The following is a 13689-nucleotide window of genomic DNA, read 5'->3' as shown; positions in this document are numbered from 1 at the left end:
AAGATAAAGAGGAGCTTTTTTAAATAGCAGGAGGTCCACACTGTAAAGCAGCACACAAAACCCACTGCAAGAATTGTGCCCACTGAGTTTGACAGCCATACTGAATACCTCAATCCTTTTTATGATAGAGAACTCTGAACACCCAAACACGAAGACCAGTACCCATTAACCACACTCCAGAAAAACAACCATTAGTGAAAACCTCCCTCATCCATATCTCATCACACTCCTCTTGTCATTAGGATTTTGGAACAAATTCTCGATACATCATTTGGTCCATAAACATTTTTATTATGTCTCAGCATAAGGGCTTTTAAGATGACTACATGCCTCTGTCACACCTAAAAATAACATAAACTGTTTCTTAAAACCCAACTATATGACAGTAGTGACATATTTAAAATAAAATGTATGCTTCAAAAGACTGCATGCCACTTTTGGTGATACAAAACACAATGGTAATCATGAGTTTAATTCATAGTCATGAATGAAAGGAAAGAATTGAGGGATTAGGTGCATTGCAATGGCTATTCTTGGGTGTCAACTTGAGTACATTTGGAACTAACTAACACCTATGAGGCACATTTTCTTTTTTTTGTTTGTTTTTTGTTTTTTTTTAATTAGGTAATTTCCTCAATTACATTTCCAATGCTATCCAAAAAGTCCCCAATACACTCCCCCCCCAGTCCCCCACCCACCCACCCTCACCCCTTGGCCCTGGCATTCCCCTGTACTGGGGCATATAAAGTTGGCAAGTCCAATGGGCCTCTCTTTCCAGTGATGGCCTACTAGGCCATCTTTTGATACAAATGCATCTAGAGACAAGAGCTCTGGGGTACTGGTTAGTTCATAATAATGATCCATCTATGGGGTTGCAGTTCCCTTTAGCTCCTTGGGTACTTTCTCTAGCTCCTCCATTGGGGGCCCTGTGATCCATCCAATAGCTGACTGTGAGCATCCACTTCTGTGTTTGCTAGGCCCCGGAAGGCACATTTTCTTAATTAAATCATTTAAAATAAAAAGATCCACTTTAAATCCAGATCTTTTGAGGTGACACGATACACCTTTAATCTGGGACACATTTTCTGTTGACAGCCTATATAACAAACATGAATGAAGGGAGCTTGCTTTGCTTTCTTGATTTTGTTGGCAAGTCTATTCCTTCACTGCTATTAGCGCCTACTTCTTTGGGATTCCAGAGTATACTGAAGATCAGCTATGACATCCAGCCTTGTGGGCTGAGCAACTACTGGATTCTTGATCCTTCTATTGGTAGACAGATAATGGTGGACTACCTTGACCACAGCCTGTAATACATTCTAATCACCCACCCTTCTAGATAAACGCAGACAGACAGACAGATTGATAGATCCATTCTGTATTTTCTGTTCATCTAGATAACCCTGATAGGTACAGGCATGATGCAGAACTCTGTCAAAAATACTACAAAAATTAAAAGCAAAATTAGATACAAAAGACAAAAAGTCACATTCCAATTTTTAAAAGCTGACTGAAGAAAATAACCATGAAAATATCATCTTGGTCACCTGCTTGATGTATTTCCCTATAGTTTTTACTGTGTTAGTGTTCATAGATAATCTTGTAATATATTTCTATTAGATATTTTCTCTATTTACATTTCAAAATATACTGATTTTCCCTCTGAAAACCCACTATCCCCTCCCCACTCCTACTGTTCAGTAACCCACCCACTTCCACTTCCTGGCCCTGGCATTACCCTACACTGGGGCATAAAGCCTTCACAGGACCAAGGGCCTCTTCTCCCACTGATGACCAACAAAGCCATCCTCTGCTACATATGCAGCTGGAGCCATGGGTCCCTCCATGTATACTCTTTGGTTGGTGGATTAGACCCTGGGAGCTCTGGGGGTGCTGGTTGGTTCATATTGTTGTTCCTCCTACAGGGCTGCAAACCCCTTCAGCTCCTTGGCTCCTTTCTCTAGTTCCTCCATTGGGGGCCATGTGCTCAGTCCAAAGGTTGGCTGAGAGTATCCACCCCTGCATGTGTCAGACAGTAGTAGAGCCTCTCAGAAGACAGCTATATCAGTGACTCGTTGGCATCCATAATGGTGTCTGGGTTTGGTGACTGTATATGGGATGGATGGCCAGGTGGGACAGTCTATGGATAGCTTTTCCTTCAATCTCTGCTCCACACTTTGTCTCTGTAACTTCTCCCATGGGTATTTTGTCCCCCCTTGTAAGGATCATCCTTCTTGAGCTTCATGTGGTCTGAGAATTGTATCTTGGGTATTCTGAGCTTCTGGACTAATAGTCACTTGTCAGTAAGTGCATATCATGTGTGTTCTTTTGTGATTGGGTTACCTCACTCAGGATGATATTTTCTAGTTCCATTCATTTGCCTAAAAATTACATACATTCATAGTTTTTAATAACTGAGTAGTACTCCATTGTGTAAATGTACCACATTTTCTGTATCCATTCCTCTGTTGAAGGACTTCTGGGTTCTTTCCAGCTTCTGGCTATTATAAATAAGGCTGCTATGAACATAGTGGAGCATGTGCCCTTATTACATGTTGAAGCATCTTCTGGGTATATGCCCAGTTGTGGTATTGCTGTGTCCTCAGGTAGTAAGTATTATGATCAGTTTTCTGAGGAACCACCAGACTGATTTTCAGAGTGCCTGTACCAGATTGCAATTCCACCAACAATGGAGGAGTGTTCCTCTTTCTCCACATCCTCACCAGCATCTGCTGTCACCTGAGTTTTCGATCTTAGCCATTCTGACTGGTGTGAGGTGGAATCTCAGGGTAGTTTTGATTTGCATTTCCCTGGTGACTAAGGATGTTGAACATTTCTTTAGGTGCTTCTCAGCCACTCAGTATTCCTCAGGTGAGAATTCTTTGTTTAGCTCTGAGCCCCATTTTTAAATAGAGTTATTTGTCTTTCTGGTGTCTAACTTCTTGAGTTCTTTATATATTGGATATTAGCCCTCTATCCGATGTAGTGTTGGTAAAGATCTTTTCCCAATCTGTTGGTAGCCTTTTTGTCTTGTTGACAGGTTCCTTTGCCTTACAGAAGCTTTGCAATGTTATGAGGTCCCATTTGTCAATCCTTGAATTTATAGGACAAACCATTGGTGTTGTGTTCAGGAATTTTCCCCCTATGCCTATATGTTCGAGGTTCTTTCCCAATTTTTCCTCTATAAGTTTCAGTGTCTCTGGTTTTATGTGGAGGTCCTTGGTCCACTTGGACTTGAGCTTTGTACAAGGAGATAAGAATGGATCGACTTGCATCCTTCTACTTACTAGCCACCAGTTGGACCAGCACCATTTGTTGAAAATACTGTCTTTTTTTCCACTGGATGGTTTTAGCTCCCTTGTCAAGATCAAGTGACCATATGTGTGTGGGTTCATTTCTGAGTCTTGAATTCTATTCCATTGATCTACCTGTCTATCACAGTACCTTCAATCTCTGCTCCACACTTTGTCTCTGTATTTTTATTACAATTGCTCTCTAGTACAGCTTGAGTTCAGGGATGGTGATTCCACCAGAAGTTATTTTATTGTTGAGAATAGTTTTTGCTATTCTAGGTTTTTTTTTGTTATTCAAGATGAATTTGCAAATTGCCCTTTCTAAAACTGTGGAGAATTGACTTGCAATTTTGATGAGGATTGCATTGAATCTGTAGATTTCTTTCAGCAAGATGGCCATTTTTACTATATTAATCCTGCCAATCCATGAGCATGGGAGATCTTTCCATCTTCTGAGATATTCTTTGAATTCTTTCTTCAGAGTCTTGAAGTTCTTTTCATGTACATCTTTCACTTGCTTAGTTAGAGTCACACTAAAGTATTTTATATTATTTGTGACTACTGTGAAGGGTGTTGTCCCCCTAATTTCATTTTCAGCCTGTTTATACTTTGAGTAGAGGAAGGCCACTGGTTTGTTTGAGTTAACTTTATATCCAGCTACTTTGCTGAAGTTGTTTATCAGGTTTAAGAGTTCTCCAGTGGAAATTTTGGGATCACTAAGTATACTATCATATCATCTGCAAATAGTGATATTTTGATTTCTTCTTTCCAACTTGTATGCCTTTTACCTACTTTTGTTGTCTAATTGCTCTGGCTAGGACTTTGAGTACTATATTGAATAGGTAGGGAGAGTGTGGGCAGCCTTGTCTAGTCCCTGATTTTAGTGGGGTTGTTTCACTTTTCTCTCCACTTAGTTTGATGTTGGCTACTGGTTTGCTGTATATTGCTTTTACTATGTTTAATTATGGGCCTTGAATTCCTGATCTTTCCAAGTCTTTTATCATGAAGGGGTGTTGGATTTTGTCAAATGCTTTCTCAGCATCTAGTGAAATGATCATATGTTTTTTTCTTTGAGTTTGTTTATATAATGGATTACATTGATGGATTTCCATATACTGAACCATCCCTGCATCCCTGTGATAAAGCCTACTTGATCATGATGGATGATCATTTTGATGTGTTCTTGGATTCAGTTTTTGAGAATTTTATTGAGTATTTTTGCATCAATGTTCATAAGGGAAATTGGTCTGAAGTTCTCTTTCTTTGTTGGGTCTTTGTGTGGTTTAGGTATCAGAGTAACTGTGGCTTCATAGAATGAGTTGGAAAGAGTTTCTTCTGTTTCTATTGTGTGTAATAGTTTGAGGAGTATTTGTATTAGGTTTTCTTTGAAAGTCTGATAGAACTCTGCACTAAACTCATCTGGTCTTGGGCTTTTTTTTTTTTTTTTTGGCTTGGGAGGCTATTAATGACTGTTTCTACTTCTTTGGGGGTTATGGGACTGTTTAGATCGTTAATTTGATCCTGATTTAACTTTGGTACCGGGTATCTGTCTAGAAAATTGTCCGTTTCATCCAAATTTTCTCGTTTTGTTGAGTATATGTTTTTGTAGTAGATCTGATAATTTTTTTTTATTTCCACAGTTTCGGTTGTTATGTCTCCCTTTTCATTTCTGATTTTATTAATTAGGATACTGTCTCTGTGTTCTCTGCTTAGTCTGTCTAAGGGTTCATCTATCTTGTTGTTTTTCTCAAAGAACCAGCTCCTGGGTTTGTTGACTCTTTGTATTGTTCTTTTTGTTTCTAATTGGTTGATTTCAGCCCTGAGGTTGATTATTTCCTGCTGTCTACTCCTCTTGGGTGTATTTGCTTCTTTTTGTTCTAGAGCTTTCAGGTGTCCTGTCAAGCTGCTAGTGTAAGTTCTCTCCATTTTCTTTTTGGAAGCACTTAGGGCTATGAGTTTTCCTCTTACTGCTGCTTTCATAGTGTCCCATGGGTTTTGGTATGATGTGTCTTCATTTTCATTAAATTCTAAGAAAAAAGTGTTTAATTTCTTTCTTTATGTCTTCCTTGACCAAGTTGTCATTGAGTAGAGGGTTGTTCAGCTTCCATGTGTATGTGTGTCTTGTGTTCTTTTGGTTGGAATTTTAGGCTAGTAGGGTATTGTTCAGCTTCCGCATGTATGTGGGCTTTCTGGGTTTGGTTTGGTTTGGTTTGGTTTGGTTTGGTTTGGTTTGGTTTGGTTTGGTTTGGTTGGGTTGGGTTGGGTTGGGTTGGGTTGGGTTGGGTTGGGTTGGTTTGGTCTGATTTGGTTTTTTTCTTTGCTATTGAAGACTAGCCTTAGTCCGTGATGATCTTATCGAATGTATGGATAATTTCAATCTTCTTGTGTCTGTTGAAGCCTATTTTGTGACAGCTATATGGTCAGTTTTGGAGAAGGTACCATGAGGTTCTAAGAAGAAGGCATATTCTTTTGTTTTAGGATGAAATGTTCTATAAATATACGTTAAATTCACTTGTTCCATAACTTCTGTTAGTTTCAATGTGTCTCTGTTTAGTTTCTGTTTCCATGATCTGTCCATGATGAGAGTGTGGTGTTAAAGTCTCCCACCATTATTGTGTAAGGTACAATGTGTGCTTTGAGCTTTAGTAAAGTTTCTTTTATGAATGTGGGTGCCCTTACATTTGGAGCATAGATGTTCAGAATTGAGAGTTCATCTTAGTAGATTTTTTCTTTGATGAGTATGAAGTGTCCTTCCTTATCCTTTTAGATAACTTTTGGTTAAAAGTTGATTTTATTCGATATTAGAATGGCTACTCCAGCTTGTTTCTTGGAACAGCTTGCTTAGAAAATTGTTTTTCAGATCTTTAATCTGAGGTAGTGTCTGTCTTTTTCCCTGAGGTGTGTTTCCTGTCTGCAGCAAAATGCTGGAACCTGTTTACTTATCCAGTCTATTATTTTATGTCTTCTTACTGGGGCATTGAGTCCATTGATGTTAAGAGATATTAAGGAATAGTGATTGTTGCTTCCTGTTATTTTTGATGTTATTTTTATGTTTGTGTGGCTATCTTCTTTTGGATTTGTTGAAAGATTACTTTCTTGCTTTTTCTAGGGTGTAGTTTCCCTCCTTGAGTTGGAGTTTTCCAGCTATTATCCTTTGTAGGGCTGGATTTGTGTAAATTTGGTTTTGTCATGGAATAGTTTCTCTATCTATGGTAATTGGTAGTTTTCTTGCATATAGTAGCCTGGGCTGCATTTGTGTTCGCTTAGGGTCTGTATAACATCTGCTCAGGATCTTCCAGCTTTCATAGGTCTGCTTTTATATGTTACTTGACCTTTTTCACTTACTGTTTTTAATATTCTGGTGTTTTGACTATTATGTGAGAGGAGGAATTTCTTTTCTGGTCCAATCTATTTGGAGTTCTGTAGGCCTCTTGCATGTTTATGAGTATCTCTTTCTTTAGATTTGGAAAGTTTTCTTCTATAATTTTGTTGAAGATATTTACTTTAAGTTGGGAATCTTTGCTCTCTTCTATACCTATTACCTTTAAGTTTCATCTTCTCATTGTGTCCTAGATTTCCTGGATGTTTTCGGTTAGGGCATTTTTGCATTTTGCATTTTCTTTGATTGTTATGCCAATGTTTTCTATGGTATCTTCTGCACCTGAGATTCTCTCTTCTATCTCTGGTATTCTGTTGGTGATGCTTGCATCTATGACTACTGATCTCTTTCCTAGGTTTCCTATCCCCCAGGATTGTCTCCCTCTGTGATTTCTTTTTTGTTTCTATTTCCATTTTTAGATCCTGGAATGTTTTGTTCAATTCCTTCACCTGTTTGGTTGTGTTTTCCTCTAATTTTTTAAGGGATTTTTGTGTTTCCTCTTTAAGGGCTTCTAGCTATTTTCCTGTGTCCTCTATTTCTTTAAAGGGAGTTATTTATGTCCTTCTTAAAGTCCCCTATAATCATCATGAAATGTGATTTTAAATCAGAGTTTCGCTTTTCTGGTGTGTATCCAGGGCTCACTGTGGTGGGAGAACTGGTTTCTGATGATGCCAAGTAGCCTTGGTTTCTGTTGCTAAAGTTCTTGCCCTTGCCTCTCGCCATCTGGTTATCTCTGGTGTTAGCTGGTCTTGCTGTCTCTGACTGTGGCTTGTCCCTCCTTCAAGACTGTGTGTCAGTACTCATGGGAGACCAGTTCTCTCTAGGAGGAATTTAGGTATGGAGAGCTGTGGCACAGGGTCAGCTCTGGTGTGCAGACAGAAACCGGAAGGATCCTTGCTTTCTGTGTTCTGATTGCTCTGGGTGGGCTCCTCTTGGGCCAGGAATTTAAGCAGAAGCAGTGGTCTTACTTGTGCTCATGGATGTGCTGGCCCTTCTGGGAGACCAACTCTCTCCTGCCGATATTTGTGTATGGAGCACTGTGGCACAGGATCAGCTCCAGGCACAGACCTAAAGTTCAAACTTAGCTAAGCATACTGACCTTTAAATCTATTGGTTAGCAAGCATGACACACATTTGAACTCTAGCTGGGACTTTTCAGAGGGTCAGGTAACTATCAGTCAGTACATTCTGAGAATTTTTTTTTTACTCAAGAATGTGTCTGTGGGTGGAGAATAGAACTGGGCCTAGCCTTAATCCTAGGTGTGTGTGTGGGGGGGGGAGTGGTAAGGGGATGTGAACTGGGGAATAAAAAAACTTAGGGTCTCTCTTTCTCCCTTTTTTCTTGTACAAGCTCCAATCCTAGAGCTATGCTCAGGGGTCTTGAGTAACTAACTCATATTCTTCAGGTCCTGTCCTCAGGGTCTCATATTGTTGGCCCAGGATCATCACTGTTCCTATTCTCTGTTCCTATTCTCTCTTTCATGAAGGCTTTAAGTTTGTTCAATATGCAGGGTCTAAAGCTCAACAACAGCAGGAGAACAATTAGGGGTCCTAACAAGGTGGATGAGGGTGGTTAACCAAGGGGAGGTGTTAAACCAAGACTCTAACCAGCCCTAACTCTGTTCTTTCTCTCTTCCTCTTAGCCAGCCCTTCTCTCACCTTGGCCATTGAATCTTTACCTCCGGAATGGTCTCCAGTATGTGCTTCCCACGTAGCACAGAAAAAGTGGTTGGCCCCCCAGCACTGATGGGCCTGCTGCTGGATTCTCCCATCTCGACAGAACACATATATGGGGGGGGGGATCTTACAGGACATTCCTCAACTTTGGTTGTCCACACCCTCCAAGCTGCTTTTGGGACACAGTTTAGATTCACATGTCCCTCATCCCCCACATTCAGGTAATCTCTTCTCCTGTGTCTCTAGGGTGGGAATATCCCAGGAATCAAGGCCCACGCTAACTTACAGAGATCAAAGACAAGATCCAGCCACCAGATATGAGGCAGGTGTTCCTCTGTAGTGGACCAAGCTACATCCCCAGTGGCTTAGAGCACTTGTCAAGTCACTTTGGTAGAGTTGTGAGGGGTTGCTGAGGCTCAGTGCCTGAAGGAAGATACACCATTGCCATCTCATGGCTTCTCTGGCCTTCCAGAAGGGTGGTGATCTTGAGCTTGAAGGGGGGGGGGGTGTTGCTTGAGTGTCTGGCTGCTATCCATTTGGCATCAGGTGTGCTGGTCTGACATGAGTTATGTGAACCCAGGCAGTTACTCAACAACACCAGGAACACTTTCCACTTTACTTCCAAGTTTTCAGCACGATGTCTCTTAACATATACCCAATCTCCAACTTAGTGCTCATGTGGAACCTCAGGGGTACCAGCATTATATGGGGCACTAAGTGTAGGCCACAATTCCTGGTGGCTGGTCTGGAAAGCTTGCAATCAAGACATAAGATCCTTGTCAGCCTGAAAAGTCACTCTTGGGGGGGGGGCTTTTATCTCCTAAATGAGTCCATCCTGTGCATTTGGCCTAGTAAGTCTTTTGCTTGCTTTCTGGGGAGTATAGATCTTCCTTCTTGTGTGCACCATTGCCCTTCCTTCTCTAAGTAATAGTTGGAGGGTGACTAGCAATCTGAGTCCTTTCTTCTTCCATATATTTTAAGTGAGGCCATGCCTTAGTCCAGTTCTATTCCCCAGCTGGTGTCTCTTTTAGGCCCATAACCAGGATATGCTCCTGCATAGCCACTTCTTGAGCCACTTAATCTGCCTGGTTATTGCCCGGGCCACTGAATCTCTTCCCTTCTGATGCCCTGGGCAATGAATAATACAGTTGCCAGCTTCATCAGGGCATCCAGGAAATCCAAGATTTCCTGCTTGTTTTTTCTTTTCCCTCTGATGTGAGCAGTCCCCTTTCTTGGTATATAGCCCTGTGAACACGGGCTGCGGCAAAGGCACACCTGCTATCCACATAGATGTTAATTTTTTGCCAGCCCCAAGTTCCAAGGCCTTGGGGAGGACAATTAGCTCTGCTTTCTGTGCCAACGTGCCAGGGGGTATAGGTTCTGCCCAGGTGATATTTGTGCCATCTACCACAGCAGTACCCACTCATATCTGACCTTCATAGAGAAAACTGTTCCTGTCTGTAAACCAGGCAGCCTCTGCTCCCAGCAGGGGTCAGTTGGAGAGGTCTTTCCTCCACCCATGGAGACTCCTTTTGGGCCAGTTAGTTGTGGCTCGTCAGGCAGGAAGTATATCTGGGCCCCCATCTTAGAGAGTAAGTTTAGCCCCAACAAAGGGTAGGGACAGTCTAGGATGACCATAAATGAATGGGATACCTGGCCCATCCCTAGGTACACTGTTTGTACTGGCTAGTTTTGTATCAACTTGACACAGCTGGAGTTATAACAGAGAAAGGAGCTTCAGTTGAGGAAATGCCTCCATGAGATCCAACTGTAAGGCATTTTCTCAATTAGTGATCAAGGGGGAAAGGCCCCTTGTGGGTGGGACCATCTCTGGGCTGGTAGTCTCGGGTTCTATAAGAGAGCAGGCTGCGCAAGCCAGGGGAGGCAAGCCAGTAAAGAACATCCCTCCATGGCCTCTGCATCAGCTCCTGCTTTCTGACCTGCTTGAGTTCCAGTCCTGATTTCCTTTGGTGATGAACAGCAGTATGGAAGTGTAAGCCGAATAAGCCCTTTCCTCCCCAACTTGCTTCTTGGTCATGATGTTTGTGCAGGAATAGAAACCCTGACTAAGACACTGTTCTTTGGGTAGCCCATGAATACATTTTGGTGCCGGTGGCTCCTTGAATCCAAGATTTTTTTTCTTGGAAACAGGGCCATTAGCTTGGAGGACCAAGTGTTGAGCCCCTGTGTTCACCAAGAAGTGAGTGGGTTTCCCCTCGACTCTCAGAGTTACCCTGGGTTTAGGGAGGGTTGTCCCGCGCTATCATTCTCGCCGGCAAGAACACACTCCGCCGGCAAGAACACACTCGGACAACCAGAATCTTCTGCAGCAAAAGCTTTATTGCTTCTTCAGGAGGGAAGATCCCGACCCCAGAAAATGGCGTTGCTTATATAGCCCTCAGCCATGGCGTTTCAGCACCTGATGTGGCGTGTCAGCTCCTGATTTGTTGCTCGCCCATAACCTCATTACTACGCCCTGAGATGGGCAGTGACTAGGCGTGAGTTCACTCTCGCACCTGCGTACAAGGCTTGTTTACTAGTTAGGCACAGCGGAGGCCAGTGCCATCTTATAATGGCGATTGCTCATGGCACAGCTCTCCACAGAGGGTGTCTGAACCCCTTCTCCCCTAATCAGTGTCTTTGCCCAGAGCTAACACCTTTGCTATTTTGGGGCACGTTTCCCAAAGGCCTCAGATTTCCTGCTCCCAGGTTCCATTTGTTGGGGCACTCTCGGGCCCAGTGGCCTCTCCCCTTGCAATATGTGCACTAGTCCTTTTCTGTTGGGGTCCAGCCTTGACACAGGATCAGAGATCTCAACTGGAAGCAGGGCTATCTGGAAGGCGCATAATAAATATATACAGACTACTTTTTGGGTACAAGCTGACAGGCAATTTTTCAAGGCTTAAAGTTTCTGTATCTTCTCTCTCATTCTCTGCTCTTTCTCTCCCACTCATTTGTTTGCAGCTTGAGGCTGCACACACTGCATTCTCTTGTGCTCTCTGATTTTCTCCTATGCGCTTTCCTTTTCTTGAACTCTCATGCTCATACACACCTCTGTGTGTTCCCCTTTCACTCTCACATACACTCTTCACACACATATCACACACACACACACACACACACACACACACACACACACACACACACACGCTCCAAACACACCTCACATTCTCTCCTCACTCACTCTCCACATTCCCTCCTCACTCACTCTTCACATTCTCTTCTCATGCTCGCTCGCCTTTTTCTTGCTCAGTCTTTTATTGATACTCCAAAAGCAGGTAGAAAAAAAAATTGTATAATCATTGCCAAATCAAATTCAAAAGAATAACCATGTCCCACAAAGAATCAAGAATTACAATTGTTCTCCAAAGTTTCAAGCTTCCCTGTTCCCAGGTCTATAGACAAAATAATAATTGCAAAGTTATCATTATTTAAACTTTAACTTATACTTCAGAGCTCAGAGCTCTGAGGCCAGCTCCTTGCATTTTCTTGTGAAGCTCTAATGATAAAAGACATGGGTAAAGCTGCCAGGCAGTGGCCAGAAGGAATCAAATTAACCCTTAACTCGGTAGTTCCGCTAGCTTTCTGTTTCTGCACATTGCACACAATGGCTCTGCTAAGAGTCTCAGTGTTTTAACTTAGTTTTACTAATATAAGATTTTACATATCCTATACTTGCTTATGCAGAAACCACTCTCAAATGTTGTGCAAAACTTATTTCATAACTTCAATAGTTTTTTCTTTCTTGGGGTCCCAATGTTGGCTCTATTTAATTTTCTAATATTTCTTTAAACTTCCTTTGCAAGTCAAGCATTAATCTGGAACTACCATTCTGCAGTTATTACATTGTTTCCAAGATGAGAATACACAACATACACCTGGGCCATTAGGACTGTGCTGTGCTGTTTCCCATGCCTCAATGTTTTAATCGTTTGAGAACCATTACATCAAGGAACATCTAGTTTCACAGAATTCACCAAAACAGAAGGAGAGAGAAGTACAAAAGTCAGATAGACTAGAATAATTATGCACACCAAGGCCACCTGAAAAGCATTCATGCACAAATAAAATCTATACAGCCGTTGTCCAGGGCTAAGGTTAGGAAAAATGGGAACAACTGTTTTTTACAAAGAGCTGCTGAGGGCTACTGAGATGTCTCCATCCCAGCTTACCACAGGCAGTCCCTGTCATTGTATGCTGTCCCCAGCAGTTTTCAAGGGGCTTTCTGTCTCTGGTTGGTGTCTCTCTTTTCTGCTTTCCATGGGAGAGGAGGCCTTTGGTCCTGTAGAGGTTTAATACCACAGCACAGGGAGCTACTGGAGCAGAGGGGCGGGAGAGGATAGGTGGGTGGGGGAGCAAAAAAACAAAACACTCATTTACAGTCTGAACTTTACTGCTGGATTTCTAAACAAAAGTAAGTAACGATTGTATGTTAAAGTAACTTCAGTCCAAAAGACTCAACTCAAATCTACACCTTGTGCTACTCAGTATTCTCTGAAGAGGAGATAGAAAGAATGTATATTATGAAAAGGGATCTGCTAGATTGGTTTAAACCATATGGGGTATGTAGTCTAACCATGGTGTTATGCCCACTTCTTGGGAACCCCAGAAGAACTCTAAGAATTGTCAATCCAATGTAACATAACAAAGAGAGCCTTTACTCGAGTTAGACCCCGATCTCAAACTTTTCCCACTGCCTAGGTTAGGAATGTGATGCTGGAATCCACGGGATTGGAGTTTTTATACTCGCATATGCATAAGCAGGGATCCTCCGGCTTTGGGGTTATGTGACAGGGAAGGTGACAAGGGGAAGTCATCCTTCAAACCCAGTTTGTTCAGACAGCGGTGTGTGTGTGTATGTGTGTGTGTGTGTGTGTGTGTGTGTGTGCAGAATCGTGTAGTTGGAAGGGGGGCTCTTCTGACCAGGGAAGTAACTTTATGGTGTTATCAGGAACTAGTGTGTTTTTACAAACTGGTCACAGCTGTCTGGGAACAACTGCCCTTCTCTCATGGCCCACTTATCTTTTCAAGGTTGTTTGGTCCTTGTTTCCCTCAAGGACAGGAGCCATCTGTATCAAAAAAAAAAAAAAAAAGTGTTAGTTATTTCTCAAGGAGAGTGCCTGCCTCAGAGAGTGTCTGACACAGAGGCTGGGATGTGTGGCCATTTGTCTGTTACTAAACCCTGTATCTGCCGCTCTGGGTGGGTGGGGGTGGTAGGGCGAAGGATGTGCCACCGTGAAAAGGGGACCTGCAATATTCTGGTGCCAGGCTGGGCTCTCTGAAAGGCGGGGGGGGGCGCGGGGGGGATCTACGCAGGGAAAGCGGGAAGGGGAGGGAATT

This window comes from Mus caroli, unplaced genomic scaffold (genome assembly GCF_978045245.1).
Source record: "Mus caroli unplaced genomic scaffold, Mus_caroli_1 scaffold_1, whole genome shotgun sequence".
Taxonomy (NCBI): domain Eukaryota; kingdom Metazoa; phylum Chordata; class Mammalia; order Rodentia; family Muridae; genus Mus; species Mus caroli.
Note: the sequence above shows the minus strand (reverse complement) of the source record.